General features: G+C 44.8%; 1 protein-coding gene across 4 annotated transcripts in view; it reads right to left on the bottom strand.

Annotated features, from left to right (window-relative positions):
• The window catches only part of PLEKHA1 (pleckstrin homology domain containing A1), a 411,298-nt gene that overhangs the window by 369,668 nt on the left and 15,627 nt on the right, over positions 1-26,003 (bottom strand). Inside the window, exon 1 of one of the 4 annotated variants that reach the window (XM_069239180.1) lies at positions 15,097-15,223. The exons of the other annotated variants lie outside the window; for them this stretch is intronic. The gene's annotated coding sequence lies outside the window, so the exon portion shown is untranslated. Of the gene's footprint in view, positions 1-15,096; positions 15,224-26,003 lie in introns of those variants that run through there. 4 annotated transcript variants of the gene reach the window in all.

A 26,003-nucleotide genomic window follows, 5' to 3' on the forward strand; every position in this document is an offset into this window, starting at 1 on the left:
GCTTTATTAAAACAATCTATAAAACTCAAACTGCCTTTGTCATTTGTATATGAGATCGTACTGTAAATGAGAGAGCTGGTTTGGATCTGAGTGACCACGACTTCCCTGAGAAGTTCTAAGATGCCATGCGCTCGGCTGCCAAATCATCCCTTCCCCTTGGGAGAGATGAGGCACTGCTAGTTAGCCGGAGCAAAACCGGATTTAGGGTGACAGTGGTCCTTCCAAGTGGGTCAGACTCAGTCCCCCACACTGTGAACGATCCTGCTACCTAGAAATCCAGTAGTCTCATTTAGGATAATGAGAGCCCACGCGACATGGCGCCGCCAACGATTGGTCTGGCTCTAATTTTCGGGTCCGGCTGACTTTCTCGGTCTCATATATATATTGACTCCTCGGTTCCGTTAACGGAGACGTCCGTGGGGCTGAGGATTTCCACCACCACGAGATAGGTGCCTCCTATTACTTAGTGGTCGGTTGTTCAAGCTTGAACTTTGAAAGGAAAACCCCGATATTGGTGTGCCTTCTCTGCCCTAGTGTTGTTTTTATAATGGCAAATCCACAAGTAGTGAAAATAGCGCTTAATATGCGCCATCCGCTCACGGGACATCTGATAGCACATGGTCTCACGAACCAGGGGGGTCCGGTCACGTTTGTGGTGGACGCCCATGCAGCTTATAGAACAGAGCTTTTTTATTCTTGGGTTGTATTTCCAGCAGTTGATTGGGGTACAAACACTTTTCACGAATACACTCTTGCTAATGTCCCTGGACAATACAGGGCATATGCATATTTAGAGATACCTCTATCATATCAAGAACATAATAATTGGCTTGATGGCGCCCTACCCCACACTATAGCACCTGTTAGGTTAGGTCCACTGAGTAATGATGGTCCTACCTGGCCTTTATTGGCTACATATACACCACATCCTGCAGTTGCTCAATTGGAGGTGGCTGAAGTTCGTCGCTTATATACGGAATTAACGGCTACATATAGACGTTTGGTTCAATTTGTGATGCAGACACTTAACACAAACTCAGAGCGTGCTGCTCCGGCGCAACAACATGCGGTGGTTCCGGGGGTAAATCCGACCACTGTACACTCAGTTATGGGTAAAGTCCCAGCAAAACGGGAGGAAACTCCATTTTGGCTGGCGCAAACAATTAATACGCTGGAAGCAGTATTTCCCCATACGGGACCTCAGGATAAACATAGAATATTGACAATGTGTTTACCGTATGGAATGGTTCCTACTGTGGACCATTGTAATACTTGGGGCACAGTGTTTGCCGCGCTCTACACTACAGCACACGGTACACCAACGTTGGCTAATCTACCGGAAGTGCTGAAACAAATTCAGGATGAATATGGAGCTGCCCCAGCCTTAGATTTAGGGATGCAGCTGATGGGCAATTTTGCCGCAGTTTCTTCTATGATTTTGAGTAATCTCAAAGGGGAGGCAGTAGCACTAGTGGTGCGTATGCGTCTTCGAGACGTCCCGCAAGGGAACCAGGAGCGGGAACTGCCGAGAATAATAGCAGAAACGTATTCGAGTATCGGTCGTGATAGCCTTGGGGCTAGACCGCAGAAACCGCAGTTCCAGGGTAAAAATAGTAAAGATACTACTAAACAACAGCAACCTGAGGGTACTAAAAAGCGCTCGGAGGAAAAACAACAGACACCTAAAAAGGATAGGGGACAATCTCCGCAACCGGAGACCCCGCAGAATAGGAATAATCTCAGGAATAGGGATAATTTGAAGACGCCTGATAGATATCAATATACTGATATGCGCCAATCTCGTTCCTTTCAGGACTCCTCGGAAAAGAGAAATGAGAGAGGTGGCTGATCAGAGTGGAGAACAGAGTACGTGAAACCGAGACAGGAGTCACAACGCTCAACTGAGGTTTCTGTCAAACAAGAAGAGAAACCGATCCAACAGAAACAGCAATTTAAAAAGAAGAAAGTGGCAGCAGTCTCAGTTAGACATGCCACTCAAGAAGAGAGTTCTCTTGAAGAACAAGACATGGGCGTTGGCACTGTTAGACAGCGCGGCAGAGGTCACAATAGTTCGCCGGAATCTTCAAGAGCATCTGGAGGTGAAAGCAACTGATGACTTCATACAAGTCGAAACAGCAGATATGCAGGTCTCTGATCCCGATAGAGTTTCTACAGTAACTTTACAATTAGAAGGGGACATTGAGCGCACAATAAAAGCCATCTTTTGGGACCGTGTGGTCAAATTGTATGACGTTCTGCTGGCCGAACAGGATTGGCCTCCTGACTTTGTTCGTGACTGTCCAGTTGGGGAGGAGGTTATTACACCTTCATTCTCACCACTTGTTCCGGGAGAACTAGCAGAGTCCTATAGTAAAACATGGGCCCTAGCACAGGCTCCCGCCCTATATAGAAATAATGTGGGGTGGGATAGGGATTCACCTTATCATGTAATTCCGATAAAGGGCGAGCCTCAGCCACAACCGCAATATCCTATAAAATTTGAAGCGAGGGCATCGGTAAGGAAAATACTTACACAATTGGAGTACCAGGGGGTAATTGAACCCTGTGTCTCGCCGATGAATAATCCCTTATTTCCAGTTGCTAAACCGGACCATTCATATAGGATAGTGGTGGATTACAGACATTTAAATGGACATACACGCACATATGCAATACAAAATTCACACAGCGCAGTGCTCATGAATAATATTATGCGTAAGAAATACAAAACAACATTAGATATCTCGAATGGATTCTTCTGCCAAAATATAGCACCCGAAAGTAGGGACTATACGAGCTTTAGTGCGTTTGGCTCTCAGAAAAAGTTTTGTCATCTGCCTCAGGGGTATAAAAATAGCCCAGGACTATTTTCGGCTCGTGTAACAGAAATTCTGCACGAGTTGGACCCTGAAGCATTATCATATGTTGATGATATATATCTGACGGACGATGAGTTACTGCAACATTTAAGGCGCGTAGCGCGCATTGTTGTGGGATTTGCTGATATTGGCTACAAATTAAATTTTTAAAAATCAAAAATTGCCTTCCTATTAATTTCCTTTAATTTGACACATCAACAACAACTAATGGCTAAGAAGGAAGCGACGTATGTTATGTTAAATATTGAAAAGTTGGAGAAATTGCCTTTTACTGTGGCTGAGATTCCGTCAGCAGAGTGGTTGATTCACGGGGTTATTAATTTGCCTATCTCCACTCTGCAATTTACTTCTTGTTTAAAACACATTCCGGTGGGTAGATATGAACGGTTGGGAGACAGTTACATACATGAGGTGTGGGAGCTTCCCTTTCTATACAGATGTCTTAATGGTATGAGGGAGGTTTTTCTTAGCAGTAGCGAATGCGAAACTTCTGTCAGCCATTCAATGGTTTGTAAACAGCTGTCTTTGCACGGGGCGTGCAATGCCTCGATTGCTAACTTAGCTTGTTATCTTAAGGGAGTTCCAGTCCCGGTAATTAAAAACACTTTCCAGGTGCTTTCAAATGGCAGCTACGTCCTTCTTAACGGTGAACCCTGTTGTGGCATGCGTGCCGGAATAGTTTACGTGGTCGTTGTCACCAAGGCCGTTACGTGCTGTGGGAATGTGTTGTTTTCCCCCCACTCGAATTAAGGAGGTAGCGGGCATCTGGCCTCATATTGCTACTTCCAAGGTGAATTTCGACAAGTTGAGTCCAATGAAAGCTCTATTGTTTCAAAAGCATGTGGCCCTTACATCTGCTAGCGAGACCTGCGCACTTCAGGTGGCAAGGTCATCAGCGAAAATACAGTCCCTTTTAAATACTAACTTTCCGAGTCACTTTGGTGTACTCGTGGGACGTATATTTAATGCGTCCAGCACTGCTGGAATTGCACATTTTTTCAAAGCCGTTGGTGTTGGTTTTGCTCATACCTTCTCTTCCATATTCGGTTTAATACCTTCGGCTATTCACTCTATTTTCGTAAGCATTTTTGGGGGATTTCCGATTACTTTGGCTTTGTTGGCTGGTGTTTTGCTGTTGCTGCTGTTCTTCCGCAATGGCTGTCCCACCGTGACGAGATCCCATATTGGCGCTCCCGTCAGCGCAGCTGTGTCGTGAACGCATGATGCAGCATTTTGGAGCAACACTCCTGGGACAATTGGAGTGTGACTGGTCTCTGTCATTCCGACCGGTTTTGGATTGTGTGCAACCCGTGTTTCGGTGCCTTTGGTGCTCGTTTGAACATGCACTGGCTCTCTGTCTCTCACTGCAGCGCCCCCCCAGTGGTCGATACTGATCTGTTGATGTTCCCGATTAGGGCTCATTCCCAGACTTGTGCACTGCGGTTGCGTTTGCTTCGTGAGGCTGTTTATGAGATTCCCTTCCTGGAGGAAGATGGTATGGTCTCATTCATAGGCCCTGCACGGGGTGCCGCCCTGGATGGTTTTGGGGCTTTGGAACACACCTGCTCCATGATAGTTTTTGGCGCGGATTTTCCGATGTGGACATCTGTCGAAGTGGAGGATCTCCTGCTTTCCGTGGCTCCTGTCTAAGAATTTGATTTTTTTTATTGAAATTGACATAGTATCAAATTTGGCTTTAATGTCACATGCTTCCCAAATATAAATTTGTTTTCTACTTTGCTGTCCTCTGAACTTGTCGAAATATATTTGGAGTATTATTTTGTATCTGGGGTATATTTTTTTTTTTTATTATTAGAACCACTTGCTACTGACAAGGGGAGGGTGTAGTGTGGACAGTTTTATGTATCCGTTGCACGTTAGCTTCAGGCTTTTAGGCCTTTGTGCACTTTGCCCTGGATGTATTTTATTCCTTTGCTCGCAGCTTAGAGCCTCTGTGCACTTTGCTCTAAATGCTTTTTATTCAGCTTCGTACTGTTATTTTTCAAATAACCAGTTCTACGGTCTTGTTTTATTTTTATATCACACTGTTTAGCCTACTTCAGCACTGGAGTCCTCAATAACACATTCTTGTTCACTCTGTGCTTTAGTCAAGGATACAGTCTGGTACATTGCCGATAGACGTGGTAGGAGTTTAGTCTTTGGCATTCTTGCGTAGGGACATTTTGTGATCACACGGACATGTTAGTTATAAAAACACTTCCTTGTCCCAATACACGCAAGAGGGAGATTCCGACCAGGGAACCACAACTAGACGCTGACTGCCTTGTTGCAGATGCTGAACCAGATCACAGGCCTTTTCTCAGGTATGAGGGGTTATGGCTTCCCAGGGAATCTGAAAGGCAAGTTAGAAGCTTAACATGCTGTGCTCAAAATAGAACTAGCTGAGAGAGAGTAGAAATTATTAACACCATGATAGCGTTATTCTTATGTTTCACTCTCCTCGTGACTATTTCAATCCTACTGTGTTGTATGGTTCTGGTTATTGCGGCTCACGCCTTAATATCTAAAATGCAGTCGTTTTATTAAAACAATCTATAAAACTCAAACTGCCTTTGTCATTTGTATGTGAGATCGTACTGTAAATGAGAGAGCTGGTTTGGATCTGAGTGACCACGACTTCCCTGAGAAGTTCTAAGATGTCATGCGCTCGGCTGCCAAATCATCCCTTCCCCTTGGGAGAGATGAGGCACTGCTAGTTAGCCGGAGCAAAACCGGATTTAGGGTGACAGAGGTCCTTCCAAGTGGGTCAGACTCAGTCCCCCACACCGTGAACGATCCTGCTACCTAGAAATCCAGTAGTCTCATTTAGGATAATGAGAAGACACGTGACAGCGCTACCGGCCTGTCTTCAGACTCAAAGAACCTGCAGAGCGACGCATCCAGCAGGACCCGTACCTAAAGGACCAAGAACCTCCCGAGGACAGCGGCTCTGTCCAGAATAAACTACAAAACAGCAACAAGAAACCAACTTTAAAGAGACTCCAACTTCCCGCCAGAAGTGAGAGTCTTCACACTGTGCACCTGACGCCCCGGCTCGAGTTTGGAGAAACCAACACTGCAGAGAGGACTCCCAGGCGACTCCAATGACGTGGATACCCTGAGTCGACCTCCCTGCACCCCCCACAGCGACGCCTGCAGAGAGGATCCAGAGGCTCCCCCTGACCGCGACTGCCTGGTATCAAAGGAACCTGACGCCTGGACTGGACCGAGCACTGCACTCGCAGCCCCCAGGACCGAGATAAACCCCCTAACAGTGCAGGAGTGACCAGAAGATGGCCCTCATCCTTGCCCAGTCGGTGGCTGGCGTGAGAAGCCCCCCTGTGCCCTGCCTGCATCACCAGAGAGCCCCCCGGGTCCCTCCATTGTTTTCAACAACAAACCCGACACCCACTTTGCCCACTGCACCCGGCTGCCCCTTTGCCGCTGAAGGTGTGTTTTGTGCGCTTGTGTGTGCCCCACCCAGTGCTCTACAAAACTCCCCTGGTCTGCTCCCCAAGGACGCAGGTACTTACTGCCAGCAGAATGGAACCAGAGCACCTCTGTTCTTCAGAGGCACCTATGTGTTTTGGACCCTCCTTTGACCTCTGCACCTGACCGGCCCTGTGTTGCTGGTGCTGTGGCTTTGGGGTTCCCTTGAACCCCCAACGGTGGGCTGCCTATGCCTAGGAGATTGACTGTGTAAGTGCTTTACTTACCTGAGAAACTAACGACTACTTAACTCCCCCAGGAACTGTTGATTTTTGCACTGTGTCCACTTTTAAAATAGCTATTTGCCATTTTAACCAAAACTGTGTATACTACTGTTTTAAATCAAAGTTCTATACTTACCTGTGTGAAGTATCTTGCAATTTATGTACTTACATAAAATTTGAATCTTGTGGTTCTAAAAATAAATTAAGAAAATAGATTTTTCTATATAAACACTATTGGCCTGGAGTTAAGTCTTTGAGTGTGTGTTCCTCATTTATTGCCTCTGTGTGTACAACAAATGCTTAACACTACCCTCTGATAAGCCAACTGCTCAACCACACTACCACAAAATAGAGCATTAATAATATCTAATTTTGCCACTTTCAACCTCAAAGGGGAACCCTTAGACTCTGTGCACACTATCTCGCACTTTGAGATAGTATATGCAGAGCCAACTTCCTACAGAAGTGGTGTTTGGGGGATGAACACACAGAGTCTAAAGCTCACTGATACCTCAAGCTGAGGTGATATTAACTAGGAACAGTTTTGACGGTGAGGAGCCATAGGGAACAGCAGTGGAGCAGCTCAAATGGAGTATATACCAAATAAATAAGGATGAAACTAGGGTCTCATTGGTGTATCACAAAAAGAGAAGTTGAAAGCAGATGCTGCAACCCTTTTGAAAACCTTGTCACAACCGGTGATTTAAACAAGGAAGGTTTATCAGGCAAACGCAGGAAGGCAGAAAGATAATGTTTAACCATATCCAAAGCAAGGCCTTGCAGGGCAAGGGACAGAACAAACAGGACATCAGACAACTGTCCCAATTTGACCTGCACCGCACCAAACCATAAACTTGCTTCAGCAACAGGTGCATACAGTCTTTGTTGAGGGACACCTTGCTGCCCAGATGACATTAACCACCTCCGGAAGGAGACTGAAGGTATTCAGCTGGTGGTGTTCAATCTCCATGCATGAAAGTGGAGATCACGAAGGCCTTGGTGGAGAACACATCCTTTCTGCTGCAAGAGTAGATCCTTCTGAAAGGGCAGTATGATCAGATATCATGCTCTCCGCACCCAGTCTTGAGTCTGATTGGTCCACATATTGAGAAATCAAGACATGAGTGGTATCGGCATAAAGGGATACAGGAGTCCTGAGTTCCACCAGAGGCGGAATGTATCTCTGAGTGAGAGAGGCCTTGGAATCTCCAAATTGCAAAAGTGCTGACACTGGACATTCTTGGCTGTGGTGAAGAGATCAAGCCAAGGTTCTCCCCATTTGCAGAAGGGACATTGTGCCACCTCTGGCTGTAACCACATGTGATCTGCTGTTCACTGAGTGTTTCACCAGCCGAAAGTTCCTTAGACAGTCCAGAAAATTTCCAAAAGCAGAAGGCGTCCTGGCACAGGATCCATAAACACATCAGGTCCTGTTTGTTGCAGTACAATATGGTGGTGTTGTCTGTGAGAACCTGTGCCAGCCTCCCCCGGATGACAGCAGAAAGGCCTTCAGCACCAACCAGATGGCCTTCAGCTTCAGAAGGTTGATATGGAGCCAAGACCCCACCAGAGAACAGAGGCTTCTGATCCCCACCTCTCCCCAGAGGCTGCCCCAACCAAGAAGTGACTCATCTGTCACCACTGTCAACTCTGGGTGGGGGAAGGGAAAGTGATCTGCCCCTAACCCCCACTGCAGATCTTTCGCAGTGTTCTACGAAATCTGAAATTGGTCGGAGAGGTCTTCTTCATTTTGGACCCAGTGGGACTACAGATCCCACTGTGGAGCAAGCATATGCCACCTTGCATACTCGACTAGCAGGATGAAGCCAGCCATCGTTCCCAGCAGCTTAAAAGTCAACCTCACAGAAATCGAGGACAGAGGCTGAAAGATCAGGATCATAGCCTAAATGTCCTGGACTCTCTTTGCAGGGGAAAAGAGACCAACCCGGACCATGTACAGAAGGGCTCCAAAGAAGGGGAGAGCCTGAGAAGGAGTCCGGTGTGACTCTGGCACATTGATAGTGAACCCCACAGATGAGAGCAGGATGGCCTAAGTGTGGAGGTGGGTGACCACTGCTGGGGCGAACCAGCCTTTAACAGCCAATCGTCGAGTTAGGGAAGAATGGCACCCCTGACCTCTGAAGGTGTGCTGCCATTACTTTCATGAACACCCGATGGGTGCAGGTGAGACCAAAGGGGAGCAGAGCTAACTGAAAGTGCCACTGTCCCACCACTAACCGCAGGTAGCACCGATGTGCAGCAGGACGGGTATGTAGAAATATATGTCCTGGAGGGCTAACACCACCAACCAGTTTTTAGGGTCGAAGGCAGACAAGTCCTGGGCGAAAGTGAGCATTTTGACTTGTGCCTTCCAGAGGAAGGCGTTGAGAGGGCACAGATCTAGAATAGACTAAAGAACTCTGTCTTTCTTGAGCACCAGAAAGTAGCAGGAACAACAACCATATCCTACTTCTGGCACAGAACCCCTTCTCAACAGGCCATTTGGCCAAAAGGGCTTGCACTTGCTGCTCTAATGTGGAGACATGGGCCTCAGTCAGTCGCTGGATGGACAGTGGAAGGTGCAGCAGAGATAAAAGTAGGAATAAGGTATAACCTGAGCAGACAATCTGCCTGACCCATCTGTCCGATATATTGCTTGCCAGCAGGGATAGACTCCTACCGGTTGGCTGCTGGAAGGTGGGGATGTGGGAGTGGTGCAGTGCAATAGGCAGCGACTGGGCAGTACGCTGACCTTGACTGCAGGGCTGGTGAGCACCTGGGCTCTCTGGCGAAACTGAGGAGTTCCCAGCTGGGGTGGGACAGGCTGACAGTAAGGGATGCCTCAGCCAAAGCCACAAAAGGAACAGTGGAGTTAGTGCAGCTGGTGAGGTTGGGCAGATAGGTCAGGAGAAAGAGCACTAGCCCTACTCTCCTTGAAGAGGTCAAGGGCAGAGTCAGTCTTGTACCTAAATAGGCGAGTCCCATGGAACAGCATGTGAATCAGGGAAAGATGAATGTCACCCAAGAACCCAGTCGATCACAGCCACACATGGTGCTGAATGGCTAAGATGGTGTCTGTAGAATAGTGAACGTGGCAGCAACACAACCATCTTGGATCACCGGTGAAAGGACCAGGCAAATGCCTTCTGTACATCTAGGAGGACTTGCGCCACCAAGTCCCAAAAGGCATGAGCGTAACAAACAGGAGACATTGGTCGATCACAGGGCCAAACTGGCCTTCACCAAAAGTCTCCACTCGTTTTGATTCCCTATCAGGAGGAGTGGAAGAAAAATTGTTGGGGTTGGTCTGCCTGGTAGAAGCTTGCACCACAAAGCTCTCTGGAGAAGGGTGCTGTGACAAAACGGTCGGGTCGCCTGTAGCAATGCAATGGCTAGAGGACCAGTACAGAGCTTGCCAAGCCCCTAGACGGTATCAGTCAGGGCCTCACTGAAAGAGAGGAGGGACTCAGAAGCAGTTTCGCCCGGTGTAGGAACTCTAAGCTGATCAGTCCTTGTGATTTTTATCTATGGTAGGGCAACCAGTTACATTAAGTGGCAACCAGCATGATGTTCATTTTGGAAGAATTTGGTATTCAACAAATGTGCATTGGGGCAGCACACAATGACTACCATATCTTAAGAAAGATAGTTTAACCTGAGGCTCAAGGTTGGCGCAGTTACAATGGAGTTAGTCGGTCAGACAATTGACTTCTTTTGGTTCTTGTATAAGCAGCTAGGCAGGAAAAGAAGCAAGCCAAACTGAGTATCCTATCCTATCCTTGGAACAACTAAATCAGATTATGTCAAGGAAATACTGTAATGGGACTCATTGCAATAATAGGCTCCAGCTAGTATTATCAGTGACTGGGTTGAAGAAATTGCACCAGTCCAAGCACAACAGTTCTAATAAATCATAGCCATGGTTTTCAGACAAACTCCAACCCCTACAGAAGAATGTAAGAAAGGAGCAAACTAGGAACAAGGACCCACATGATACCAACAAATATGAGTTAGCAAAAGCTAGGAAACTGTACAAGGCCAATCTGAAAGCCAAAAGGTGGTGATTTAATAACATATCAGGGTAGTATCTAACGCTATGACAGCTCCCTTTAAAAACGTAAAAAAATATCCAGCCCTGAGTCTGACAGTAACTCCTGATTTCCTTAACAATTGCAGTAACACCATGCAGGATCATTTTCAAGATAAGGAAGATGTGATTAGGTGATAAATCAACACCACTGATGTAATACCAGAATCTACTTTGCACCTTTCAAATTGCACTAACGGTTTATACTCCAAGATATTTCCCTAAAGAAAATAGTTTAAATCATGAGACCCATCTTTTATGGGAGATCCCTGCCATGCAGAATTAAGGACTTTTGAGTTGTTAGTTCTCTTTAAAAGGGATATTCTATTTTTGTAATAGATATTTTTATTTAACAGTTACTTAGCATACACAGTTGAAACCCTCATGGATCAATATATTGATAATTATGGAGAAGAAGACATCTGACCCACGAACACGACTAGTAACTGATCAACACTGTGAAGGCACAGACATGTACAACAAAAACTCACCCCCATGCAGGATATCTTGAAAGTACATTCAGCCCTGAAATTCCTTCCCACATCCCCTCCTAAAACCTTAATTGTTCCCTATAAATGGTCCATGGATTCCAGATCTTTTTTTCATTTCCGGGTGCATCCCCAACTTTTATAAATCACCTGCTCAGCTCACTGGCACCACTCCAAGTCTTTGTCCCAGTCCTGGACAACTGGAGGTTGAATTGCACCCCATGCCCTCGCAATGTTCCTTTTAGCCATCCTGCCGCCAGCCTCAACCAGATCCTTTGGCACAGAGGTCACATTTCCTCCTCAGTTATATGCAGTATAAGCCACCTCTCATCCTATGGTACCATAAGACCAGTAACCCGATTTATGATGTGTATCACCTCTTGCCAGTACTTCTGAATAATCAGACATTTCCATAGCATATGGAAAAGAGACCCCACCATCCCACAGCCTCTAGCACACAAGTCAGTCACCAAGCGGTGCAAAAGTGGCAGAAAGTAATAGCCTCACTGCAATATACTGAGTTGTATTAAACGGAAGAGAGCTCTTATTGAGACCTCCCGAGAGCTCTGAAGCGCCTCCGCCCAATCATCATCCTAACCCTATGTCACCCTCCCAGGCTCCCGGCACTGAGCTCATAGGGTCAGGAGAGTTTTTCATTAATTTACTGGATGTCAGGGAAATGGCTTTGTCTGGCATGTGGTCTAGGAGGAGCAGGTCCTCTAACGGAGCCGACTCTGGAAGTTGCTCTCCTTCCATCATATGACATTGCAGCACATGCCCTAACTGCAAATATTTTAATCGTTAAGATTCCCCCATACCAAAGTCTCTCTTCAGGTGCTCAAAGGAAGCCAATTCTCCCCTTCTCCAAGCATCCCTAAGGTGTTCAATACCTATTAGACTCTACTTCTAAAACCCTCTCAAGTTTCCCACCGGTTCCTGATGTGGAAGCCCCTGGCTGAAGCACCTCTATCAGGAGGTCAGTCCTGACCAGCACTGAAGGCAGTTAAAGGTTCGAAGGACCTCTGCTGCCCTATGCACCACCATTGCATATGATGCACCCTCCTCTGTAGCCACCATATGAGGGGAGAGCAAGCCTTTATCTGGTGAGTTGTCCAGTCCACTAGCCTCTACTATTTCCTCATACCAGTCCAATGGTTCCATATGGATTTCTAGAGGGTCAAAAGACCCCTACTATTCCTCACCAGTGCCTGCCTGTTCAAGTAAATGCTCAGACATAGATCTGGTACCTGTGGGCGCCTTCGGCACCAAAATCTGCATCGTGTGATGCCGTTCCAGCTCCAGATCGTCGTTAATTCGAATGGGGCTCGTGCCACAGGGCGCTAGAGAAGGCCGAATGTGTGAAGCCAGCGCCGTTCAGTAATCTGATAAGCAAGACCCCATCGAGGCCAAAGCCGCTGACGTGGAACCTGATTGGGCCTATGCCGACCCCACGGGGCCCGAAGACACTTCGGCAGGGCCAGGCCACTCAAACACAAAGCGTATGGCCTCGTAACACTTTTTCGATTGAGCGAGGGTCGCTCTGGCTTCCGGAAAGGGAGGTAGGTGCAGACTCTGCCCTGGCATCAGTTACACGGAACCATGCCTGGAACATCGACGTTCCTGAGACACCTCGTTGGCCAGCAGGCGAAGCAAAGTCAAAGTCCGCTTGGACTCCTTCTTCTTCTTGTGCCTCTTTCAGAGTGCCCGGGGGCCTTGAGTGAGATGAAGAGGGCTTGGAGCTCCTGGAGAGATCTTTGCGACTTTCTCCTCCACTGGGACCTCCGAGGAGTCGAACTGGATGATGTTGACTGCCTGGCCGCCATTAGCTTCAGGGACAGCTCTCTTAAAGCTTTCAAAGCCATGGCCTGGCAGTCTGAGCACAACTTTGAATTGTGGTCATGCTCAAGACACCATAGACATACCTGGTGTGGATTTGCCTCCGACATGGCACGATGGCAGGCGCCACATGGCTTGAATCCAGTCTTTCTTAAGGTCATCCTTGCACAGACAAAAAAATGCCTTGACAAAAAGGTCGAAAAAGGCCTGTCAAAAAAGACATAGGGTAGCTCTGTTCTGGATCTGTGCTTAACCGGCGTGAAAGAAAAATAATTGACATACGCTTGACTGGGTGGTGCCTTTATAGGCAATCTTGACGTCATGGATGCCTCCAATGACACCACATAGATCCAAACGATGCCATCCGAAGGGACGTGCAAGAGTATTACTCAGCAAAAGCTCCAGATTCCAAGCTGGCACCTGGAACTTTTAAAGGTAATGAATCTGCAGGTAATGAATCTGCAGCTAGAAGTCTCTATCAGATACAAAGTTATACCTGAATGTTTCCTTATATGTTTTTTATTTTAGAAAGAGTAAAATAGGTTTCATAAAAATAAATATACATTTTTTTTTTTTTTTTTAAACTTGCAAACATGAATACGGAATTTTTTGGGGACAGTGTATGCAAGAACCTTTAAGATTTTCCACGCCAGTGATGCATACTCTGTTTCATTTAACACGTTTTACTTCCTGTTGATTGGTATGTGTGTCTCTATTTCCTGCCATCATTTCCTTTTCCCCAGATATGTTTTCTTAGTTTTGTTTTTTAATAAGAAACAAAAGTCTAGTTTAACAAATAGTGCAGACTGAGTTGCCTCCAAGTGTAGATGGATGTTCATGACTGGGACGAATGAAAGTTCTGGTCTGGAGGCTGAAGGCAGCGCACGTTTCTAACAGTGCCTGTCAAAGGTTTTCCGACTAAAATACTCATTGAATCTTCAGTCTGTGAAGAGAGGAATGGTCATATAGGTACTGTAATTGGAAAACCATGTGAAAGCAGTACACAGCTGTAGAAATATGTCCCTTCTTACCAAAGGGAAAGGAAATTCAGCGCGTGTGTGTGTGTGTGTGTGAGAGAGACACAGAGAGGACAGTGAAGTGAAAGGGATTAAAGAAACTACATGAAAGCGCATAGGAGAATGAGAAGGAAAGTGAGAAAAACGCGATGGATAGGAAATTAGAAGATGTAGCGTGAGACAGTCAGAAGAGAACGATGAGTGGAGAAAAACGGAATAACTCAGGAAGATAGGGATATTAGAGAGGAAAGTGATGTAATCGAAAGAAACTGGTCTGGTTATTCATTTAGCCAGTAATGAATAAAAACCAGCCGTATCACGTACTGTTAAAGTCAATAGGTCGACCCTCATTTACGTGTATTCGTTTGTTGCTGTGTGATGTATTTGGATACGCCAACAGTAACACGGATAGAGGTACCCAAATGCCATTAATTGTTGCTCAACATTTCTAGCTCATCTGTTAGGTCAAGCATGTTAAAAATAGTAATCTTGTTTTTGGTTCTTTGGCCACACCCATTTAGGAGATCATATATTTTTCATCTCACTTACAGCACTGTAAAAAAGCCACCACTGCGGAATCGATAATAGCAAAGCAACGATATGTGATGGACTTAGTCACGTTCTTCTAGATGGTCCAGTTCTTGTATGTAAACTTTCATGCGTTTCGACCGAGTCGAAAAAGCACCACATAAAAATGTATAAAAAAAAAAAAACATTCAATACACAATCACAAAATGAAAACCGAGCGAAAGGGTGCATCCAGGCAGTCTTATCCGTGAAAAACAAGTTTACCCACAAAAAGTAGTTAAAATAATAACAGAGTGGAAAAACTCACGAGTCCTCAGTCTCACCTGCACACTTTCTGGTTCCGTCTACTAAACGGCGGTGCGAACGCAGGCTGGATAATATACATACAATGACTATCAGAGCATGAAATCTAACTCCCTCGGCATGACGTGTCGAGAAGACGCGGTGCTCATACACTCAAAAACACCAAAGCTTAAAATCGAAGTTTTGCAAACAAAGACATTAATAAAGGCCTACAGAGTGCACGATTCCCTAACACTGTCAACTTACTGATAAGCAGGGGAAATACGTTTAAACAGCAACTGTCGAAACGGCAGAAATCGCATTCCCTAATAACGAAAACCTGAGCTTTAAGGGCACTTCAACCCTACGATCCTGCGTACCCTGGTTGAAGGACTGTAGGCGAAGCACTCGTAGCCTGGATAATGAAGGACCTACCAGGCTCGAGCTGTGCATGAACGGACGAGATCCGCAGTTAAGTAGATTTTTCCAACGTGTCTCTACAAGCCTGGCGGCAGTCACGACCTAACCCTGCCCTAGAATACGATCTCTGTAGCTCACATGCATGACATTAGTCAAACGCTGCCTACTTCTGTGACATACACAGAAAGAGGAGTTTTTAAATAAAAATGAAATAATGCTGAAAAGTAATCCATGCCTCGCTGACAAGACTTTACAAACACGCTAGTTCATGTCAGTGACAATTCAATGTTAGATTATATTGCCATTGGTTTAAGCATAGTACAAAATGTTGGTATGATCGGGCTGCAGTATATTCAGAACTCTCATTTAAAACTAAGCAAATCGTATGATATGATTACTGTGCTTCTCATTTGTTTATCGACATGTCGGCGTTGATAGCTCATTTGCTTGATTCTGTTACTGGAGCAAAGTTTATAAAAATGAAAATAAAATATGTAAAAACTGAAAATAACTTCAAGAAACTGGGCTAATCAGTTGCATAATAATTGAAAATACTGCCAGTTGGGGCAAACTGAGTAAAATAGCTTAAATTTGCCTCAACTCCCTAAATCATGCATTTGAATTAGCTTCCTGACCTATGTGAAAATGCATGTATATGGGGGGCACAAGACATGCATCAAGAATAAGAAAATCATGAAAAGGTCAAGACTCGCACCATTATGCCATATAACCCATTAATAAACAATATATTAGTCTATTTCAACATTACCAGCCAATAACCATTATGGTTGACCATTTGATATTACCAACACACATTCAAATACTTTGTCGACAGACTAGGTAGTATTTTATCAAGTTAGTAAAAATCACATTAATAAATGCAAAACCAAAATGAAAACAATAATAATACATTTAATCAATTATTACAATAAAAATCAAGTAAAGTACAATTTGCTGGGTTTAAAAGAGGATGGACCCTTGTGACACAGAACATAAGATCTGTTTACTTGCAACTTCATTTCATGTGACAAAGAAAAAGGTCAGCTTCTCTTTGCTATAAATGTGTCCCTCTCAAAATAAATAACATAATCAGATACAACGTTTTACTGCCCATCATAATCCCAATCAAATTTAGTTCATCACAAATGTGTTTACTCCACCTTAACACTGGTCAAACGGTTTAGTGCCTGATTTAAAAAGAATATGACAAATCTTGGTATAAACTGTAAATCACAGCTAATGAGTAGTTGAACACGGCGCTCCCACATTTACAAATCCTATGTTACGTGCTCCTTATCCAAAACATGGTCAAAACAACGTGAATTAGGGTTTTGTGGCCTTAATTACAACATCTGCAGATAACATTGCAGTTGCTAAATAATTTCCAGGATTTTCCTATCTCACGGATTGGGATTAGAAGGAAACTTAATCTAGGAAATTTGTGCCTCACTGAGAATACCGAAGTGCTAAACAAATATTTCTGCTAACTCTCTCTTTTATATTGCAATTTTCCTTGTGGAATGCTCTTCATAAACTGCTCAACAGTATACATTGTATGATCCGCGTTATCCCCAACATTCTCAAACATTCAAGTTAAAGAGGCATAAGGTTAGGTGCAATGCCCTTACGCTGTTTCCTCTCCCTTCATGTACACTTATTCCGTGCCAAATGTGGAAGTGTAGTGATCCTGATGGGGTCATCCTTGCTCTGAGACTGTCATTTAACAAACGATGTCTGTCGCTGGAGAACAAATTGCAAGCAAATTAGGGCCTGGCTCGACATACGGGTAAGCCCAAATAAAACTCCAACGATCTAGGATTGTGTCTTGATGCAGATCACTTTGACTCTAGTCAGTAGGAATCCCAAAACAATCTTAAGCACCCAGGCTCCGTAAGTGCTACAAACTATACAAATGGTAGAAAGGTGCTATGCAATGGTCATAAAACTTTTTGGGGGACCAGAGGCTTAAAAAAGTGGGCCATCAAAGGAAACAAGAGTTACATAAGACACATCACACACATAGCCGAATACCACATGTTCCAAATTTCAGAGATAGATACCAAAACATTTGCTCCAATGTTTCCATCCAATCAATCTTTGAATGTATATTTGTATGGACTTGAAACTAAAAGGGCTGATCCCTGGGAAAGAGGAACTTTTTCCTGTAATAATGCCAGTGTTCACTCAAAGAGACACACTTTCGCTATTTTAGATCCTTTTAAAGAAATTCACTGACAAAGTAGTAATGAAAGGCTACTTCCTAACAATAACCCATCAGTGTGAGTGAAAGCCTAATTCCTTAACAGTTAGCAGCAGCATGTAGGTCCACAGCTGGGAAGATACTGGTCCCGAGCACTGTCAGTAGCAAGCAACATTGTAATGGTGTGTGGGGTGAGAGCAGAGTCATGTAAAGACTCGATGTTCATAAACAGAGCGTAATAATGGCCTTGACCAGACCTAATGAAGGGGAATTATAAGGGTCAAGCCACTGCCTGAGATATCAAAGGATGAATGTCTCAGGGAGAGAGGTTTGGTCAATGATTGACAGAAGAATGGTACCTGCATCTGCTATATGGTAAATAGGAGTCGATCACAGGCTGCCTCCATAGACAAAGGGCTGACAACAGCAACTGGGCTTAGTTAATGGGTCAAGAAATCTGGTCATGCACTACCATTGGGGGGTGCTACTGCTTTCTGGACCTTTCCTGCCAGGAGACACACACCAGAAAGCACCAAATTAACCAGGGATGGCTTCTACCCGTGTTCCCACTAAGGAGAGAGGCTTATGTTTTCCATACTGTGAATGGCACTCAAGGAGGAGGGACATTCTCAACTCATTCACCACCCTTCCTACCACACAGGAAAATGTGAAAGAATAGTTAAACCAAGAGGATATATCATCAATATGGCCTTTATTCAGTGAGGTGCACTGTTGGTGGGGTGGCTGAACTTGCTATTTCTATAGTGCTTCGTGACACTCTCCCACTGTTTCTAAATGTTAAGTGCTGTAATCAACAATTAAACTATAACCTGTGTTAATATTACTCAACTTTATATTTTGGAATGTTGAGTCAATCTGGTCAGCATTCTAATTCTTACACAAAGAAAGGATGGGTAACGGTGGCTCGAAGGGGTGCACTTCCCAAACATATGCGTAAAAGTCAGTGAGAGTTATCGTTGAAATGGAAGCTATGGTGCAATGTGGTGAGATGAGCTCCACTCCCCCAAAGCATAATCTGGTGTTCATATGAAACCCCAAGCAGAATATATGAAAGACACCGCAGCACTCCAGAGAATGAACACAAGTAAATAAGTCCTCCAATGAAGTTAAGTAGTTGTGGGTTCTTTAATGGTAGACATAGACATCATATCCATAGCATGGTCTTTATTCCATATTCACAGCCATCATAATCATAGAGTAAACATTGTTTCATAGCCACAGCCAACACGTGTTTCGTCGCAACATGCGACTTCTTCAAGGCTTTAGTAGTGAACACGTTCTAAGTAGTATCAGTGAAAATCATCTGGTGTGCGCAGTAAGCCCTTGGTGTATGTGGGGTCACTCGGCATTATTAGAGTACAGCGAGGCCCCAAATCCCTGAGACCATGGCAAGTCTCTTGCCTCAGAGACAGAAAACATGAGTAGTGTGAGCGAGGATGTCTAGCAAGTTGTGACGAAACACGTGTTGGCTGTGGCTATGAAACAATGTTTATCCTAGGGTTATGATGGCTGTGAAAATTGAACAACAACCACTCTATGGACTGGATTCTGATTCTTGACATATCACCAAGCCCTCCTGAAGTCCATTTTAGACTTTATGCCTAGTGCTGACTCGCCCACTGCACTTCAACTTTTTGGAGTTCCAACATAAGGGGTGAAATGTACTTCGGCAAAAGCATTCACTTGGGTTTCTCAATTTCCTTTTCCTTGTGCGAGACCTCCATCTCGATCCTGGAGTGGGATTTGCATGTAGAACATTCCCTGGGAAGGACGTTTCATCATCTGGATTATTTCCTCTTTGGGGCTACCGTATGGCATTAAACCGTCCAACAGCTTCAATAGGTTTGCAACAAAAACATGATAAAACAGACACTCTATCTGCCACTTTCACTTTTTTGGGGACTAAGCTGAACTTTATTGGGAGGGTCCTGCTGCAGCCTCTGGACAACATGCTGGAGTTTAAGACCAATGTATGTATTTTGTTAGCAAAATGATAAAACAACCAGGGTAAGTAGTGCAATATTTTATGTTAGCAGAAAGTTTCTGCTCGCCTGGCAGGGCTGAAATTCTTACTTGCAACTACACTGGTCACATTTTAACAACCATATGCCTAAATGTTGGTATGAAGGAATTAAAGCATGTTACTCACACTAGGGAAGCAGTTTAATGATGCACTGCTATAGAAGTCCAAAGCTTGAAAAACAGATGTAAATGTAAACAGACACATCTGGCAGGGAGGATTTAGGAAACATTCTTGGTTAGTGTGTGCAGGAGTGGTCCAGGATATTAATCAGGAAGAGGAGGACTATGAATAGCACTGGGCTGGATATATTCCCCAATAATGGAGATACTGTTTGTTTGGGCTCATACCTTGGTCAGCCAAAAATAGAATGTTTTCCAAGAATATAACAACTATAAAGGTAATAAATATGGAGATTGTACTCACTCATTCTCAAAGAACAGTTGGGAAGGCTTCTGAGGGGTTTTCCTTTTCAAAATCATTGGGCAAGCACAACAATACATTTATTGGGTAAAAAAATGACTGGCATAGCACAATGTGGGACAGTAGCTCCATGCAGGATCACCCCCTAATAAGCTGAAAGACAGGAATATCTGACCCATTGTTACAGATTATGGATGGTGCAGAAGGGGTGGGTTATAATGTAGGGACCCAACCAAGTTAGATGGATCACTGAAACCTATGCAATACTGATGGAACAGCTAGGTAGACTATGTCACTTCCTATAAAAAGGTGCAAAAAGGATACTTAAGTTAGAGAGACAGGCCCGACAATCAGAAACATAGATGATACAACGTCAGCTGGTGCGGACGCAGACTGAACTGCAACACATATCTCTTGAGGAGGCAAAACAATGCTGGCAGACTTCTACCAGTAGAACCTATGGGGTGGGCGACAAACCGGGCAAGTTGCTCTAGTGTCCGGCAACACATGAAGCAGCCGCCAATGTGGTGCCAACTATATGCAATCGGGAGGGGAACAGCCAAGTGAAGCTGTCTGCAATAGCTCAAACCTTTGCGACCTTCTACCAAGATCTTTATGCTAAATGTCCCAAACCACATTTAACAGAGACAGACTCCATAGTTTGGGACGTCCCAGGGCAGAGTATTCTACCCTCCCTTGGTCAAAACATAAATCAACCGTTGACGAAAGAGGAAGTCAAGGAAGCTGTATCTGAGATTAAGGGGAAAAATGGTGCCTCAACTTCTAAACCTCTATAAGGAGGTGTTGTCTAAGGGGATATTGCCTCCTGAACTAGTCTGTGCCACAATTGTGGTCCTACAGAAAGAGGGACTGCCCCACGACCAGTGTGCATCATACCGGCCAATCTCCCAGATTAAAAAAAAGGTATATACCAAAATACTGGCAATGCATCTGGCCCGCACGCTATCTCATCTCATCCACCCAGATCAATGTGGCTTCATGCCAGGTAGAAGCACAGGGCACTTCATCCGTCGAGTCCAGGCGGCCCTCTCTCGAGGCCATTAACCTGGTGGCAAGCTAGCCCTGCTCCTCATTCATTTTTGTAAAGCATTTGACACGATCTCCTGGGAATATATGGACGTGGTCCTGTTAAGGATGGGGTTGGGAAAGAACTTTCACCTAATGATGTGGCAGAGAACGCGACAGGGGTGTCCTTTATTCCCATTGCTTTTTGCCTTAGCTATAGAGCCCTTGGCATGCTTGTTGCGTTGAGACCCTCTAATGTGGGGTTGGAGATGGGAGAATGGCCTGGAAAGACAGGGTGGCACTATACACAGACGATGTCCTAGTGTTTCTGGGTGATCCACCCTCGTCTGGCTGAGAGGTTTTGGAGCTTTTGGAGTTGTTTGGGGAGATATTGGGGCTCTTGGTTAATGCCAGTAAATCAACAACGGTGGAGGTGAAGGGCGATGCAGAGGGATGAGGTTGGTGCCCCTAACTCTCGGTGCGGAGGAATGCTTGCAAATACCTGGGGGTCCACATCTCCCTTCTACCTGAGTTGGCTTGGGTACTAAACTTCTGGGGCTTGAGAGTTCAAACTTATATCAAGACTTACAATGGAGGAAGGGATTGCCCTTAAAACCCTATGGGGTGTACTGCTCTCCTTAAAATTATGTGGCTCCCTCACTACCTCTATGCCTTGACGAATTATCCATTCCTGATACAGCAGGAGTGGCTCCTACCACTCACAGCTAAAATCACAAATTTCATATGCCATGGAAGGGCGACAAAGTAGCCTTTAACACTGCATGGAAGTCTCCTTTCGAGGGGTGGTTTGGCATCCCAGACCTATACATTTATTTTCTAGCTGCACATCTGGTGCCTGTTAATGACTAGTTTGCAGGGGGATGGGATGAACCCGCTTACAGGCTTGAAATTCATTCAGTGAGTTTTAATGATCTTCTGGGTATGCTCTATGGGGGTAAACTCTCCAAACAGATACCTTCATGTACTTGGGTTGCTGAAGGTTGCTGGAGTGCTTAATAAAATGGGACATGTGTTTCACTGAAATGACCCCGCTATGGTGTAGAGAATGGCTACACCAGCTTACAGCACTCAAAGGGTTCCACTCCTGGGACTTGATAGGGATCACCTATTGGGAAGACGTGTATAGAGGGAGTAGTCTTATGTCTTTTCAAGACCTGAAAGAACAAAATGGACTGAATAAGACAATTGTTCCGCTATCTACAAATGCGTCATGCTCTGGGGACAAGTTTCATCAAAAGCTAACCTTCCTGAATATAATCCGGTAGAAGCTAAAATACTAATTGGGAAATTGGGGGAAAAAGCAATATCCCAAATTTACAGGTCGCTACTTATGAATGCTCCAGACGGCTTGGACCATCTGAGGCAAAAATGGACAAAGTGGGTTGGGGAACTAGATGACGACGACTGGCGTGAGGCATCCATGACGCCCAGGGAACTAGCTATCTCAGCAAGACTGTGCATGATACAATGTACTTGTTTCCACACAACTTACATAACCCCAGCAAGACTACTGAAAATATAGCCATTGACGTGTGACGCGTCCAATCTGCGCTAGATGCAACCTTCCTGGAAGAGACTTCTTCTATGAGAACTGGAGCTGTCCCCAGCTAAGGCCCTGCTGGGAGGGGGTCAGTAAAGAAATATCAGAGGTGTTGGGGCATCCTATAGCCTTGATCCCCAAGACAGCAGTGCTGGGACTGTTGGAGGAACTGGGTGGTCCTTGGACAGAGCGGATATTTATAGGAGTAGCATGCCTAGTAGCCCAAAGGGATATAGCTCGTATGTGGAAGCAATCCAAAATTCCATCGATGGCGGATGGAGGTAGATTGTTGTGTGCATCAAGAAAAGCTGATTAATGTCACCCGAGGGTGCCTTTAAAAACATAACAAAATATGAGGTAAACAGTGGAATTATCGTGGTGTATTATTGTAATGTTGATGTTAATGCAAGTGGGCATGGATTGGACTGTGAGAGGTGATGCATAGATTTAATGTTGGATCACGCTGTGTGTACACTACTGTCAACTGCAAACAAAAGTTGGGTTACATTAAGAAAAAAAGGTACCATTTGCCATTGCTTTCTTCAGGGCACAGAGGAATGGATCTGCTATATGAGGCCAATATCAGCATCAAGCCGTTCAGCGTGGGTGAAGCTTTTAGATTTTAACTAAAGATTTTCAAAATACAGATGATAAAGTGTATGGAGAGTGATTTGTATTAAGTAACTTGGGAAAGGGGAAGTGGTAATGACAAGTCCTATGGGCGATCAGATGTTTGGCTAATGGCACACCTACCAGATAATGGAAGTATTCACTCACCCACCATGAATTGAAGTCCCTGATAAATTATCAGTTTATAAAGATGAAGGGAGGAGGGAATGGTTTGCAGCACAAGATGGTGGATGCTTTCTTCTAGCACTCACACACACCAAACATCCTGATCTACAGTATGTATGGAAGGCACATGCTACATTATTCCTACTCCAGATGCGGCCCCCAACAGATTTTCAGCGTTCAGAGAGCAAAGGAGCAATGTCACTCGGCTTCTGGCCTTGGCCTAAGCCCATGAAACCGACCTGGAGGTGAGGCCCAACACAGAACAGATGACGGCTCTGGCAGCAGGACCAGCCATGCATGGCGCAGCAGGCAGGTTCCAAGTGGTGGGGACTGCTTACAGTACCCATCAATTAGGAAGAGACACTGCCCATAAGAAGATCTAGGGGTGGGACGGGCAGCGCTTGAAAATAGCCAGAGGCCAACAAAAGCCAGAGTCCCATGCCTCTCCCCATCCAGTGATAAGAGTTCTTATTGGCTGCACTAGAAGTAGTGGCAGGCCCAAAAAAGGACTCAGCAGGTTGGACACCGGTGTGAAGCTCATGGAGTAATTTAGTCAAATTCAGCTCGCCTTTTAAGAGGCCCTCATTGATGCACCCGTGGCCAACAACGGAGCAACAAAACTCAACCTACTGTGAAACAGGGTAAGCTGAATATTAGATAATGAACAATGCTGACTGATAAGGGTTTAGGAAGGAACGGCTGACAGCTGGGAGGCATGTAAACAAGAGAACGGGCCCTACATGTGGGAATTTGCAAACCCCCAAAATCATCCTAGGTACACTGCCACTATCAGTGTGAGAACACTGCAGCAGGAGTCCATCCATAGGGTGTGACAAAGGTCACGAATACAAGGACAGCAAGTGACGGAGAAGGGCCTTAGAGGGGTCCTGAAACATGTCCGGCAATACTAGTGGAAGACATCATTGTTACTACCAACTCAGACTGCAAATGCCACTCACCACAGTCTTCTTAAATATCGCACACACAGATGGTGCGTACTGCTAACCACCAGAGTGAGCAACCGTTTCACAGGGGACCTTGCCGAGTAACAGAATGTTGCACTGCAGACATTCCCTCCGCTGCTAAAGGTACATCCTAATCTGCTTCCAAACAAGGGAAACTAGGTAAGTTCACCAAATCACTGACTACTGTAGTAGATCCACCAGAGATGTCACAACCACATCTGGCTAGTCCCAGAGAACGACTGTTGATCTCCCCTTTCTCGAAAGATGCCATCCTCCTTGCTATACAAGCATCAAGACAGGTCCTAAAGACAAAAATTTGAAAGGATTGGATATTTCCCATTTAGGAGAAAAGCGTGACTAAGGTCATAGGTAGAGTCTCGGAGGCACAAGACTGTGTCTTAGAACTCAAATATATTACAAAGGATATTAAAATGACTGTGCAGCATTGCAAATAGCTTTAAGTGAGCAATCTATGGATGCAGAAGTGCAGTCTCACAGCAACAATTTAAGATTCATGAAATTCACTGAAGGATCTGAGAGAACAAACCCCAAACTGTTTCTAGAGACTTAGCTCAAATAAATCCTACCTACATACTGTCGTAACACTTCCTGATAGAAAGAGCCAACAGCTCACTTAATCCAGCACCTCCTCCAAGCAAGCCAGCACATCACTTGATTGCTCAGTTTTTGAACTACAGGGATCAACAACTCATCATGCATACAGTTACAGAAAAAAGAGAAGTCAGTTTGGAAGGCCAGAGGATCCTCATGTTTCCTGACAACATGAAACACATACAAAAGCAAAAACAATCCTCTTAATGAGTCAAAAACCACAAGTCATAGTGTTGAAACATATGCTGCAGTACCTGGCAAAGCTGACAGTCATTCACCTGAACAAAGCCCACTTTTATGAAACCCCCAAAAAAGCATGGGACTGGGTCAAGGAGCATTAAACCCTGTCCAGCGACAAGAGGCAGAGAGCAGAATATGACAGACTCATATACAACATAGTATGTCCAAAGGAGCAGAGATCCAGATGCCACAGGTGACAAGTACCTTCAAGGCAGCGACGATCCAGACGCTGGGATGGAAAGGACTTGAAGAGAAAAGACAAACAGCGACCACTCGCAACATACTATGTAAGACAATTCTGGTTGGGGATCCATGCAAGGGAGGTACATAGACAGAATGAAGGTTTTTATGCAAGATTTGTGAAGATGGGAAGACTAAACCAATCCCAAACGTTTGCTCTTATTACATTAATCCTCAATTAGACTGGAACAGTAAGACTTCTGGCAAGACAGTTTCTAACCAATAAGACTCACAAAGAGGGCCAATATCTTGTAAAGGTGTGTATACCCGAGTCCAAAGTTTGTTGTAGCTGGATACTTCAACGATTCATTAAATCTGTATATACTTTTGACATCTGGAAATACAGTATATATTTCACAATAGGGCCAGATAGGGTTTTCCTTACCATACACGTTTTTGACAGATACTTCTTGTTGCAAAGTGCAGAGAGCGAGTTTTGGGTTGGGATGTGAAGTTCAGGTGTGGCACACTAAAGCAACAGCAAGTGGACTATAGAAATAAAGGAATGCATGAGCTAATGTGACACAATAGAACAATTTAGTGAAACGAACACTAACCTAGTGAGCTCCTTTACCTTTCCAGAGAGTAAACCGGCCTTTTAAAAAATGTTAAGCATACTGCAATCTTGCAAGTCGCAAAATGCATCGTTCC

Source organism: Pleurodeles waltl, chromosome 6 (assembly GCF_031143425.1).
Source record: "Pleurodeles waltl isolate 20211129_DDA chromosome 6, aPleWal1.hap1.20221129, whole genome shotgun sequence".
In the NCBI taxonomy this organism is placed as follows: domain Eukaryota; kingdom Metazoa; phylum Chordata; class Amphibia; order Caudata; family Salamandridae; genus Pleurodeles; species Pleurodeles waltl.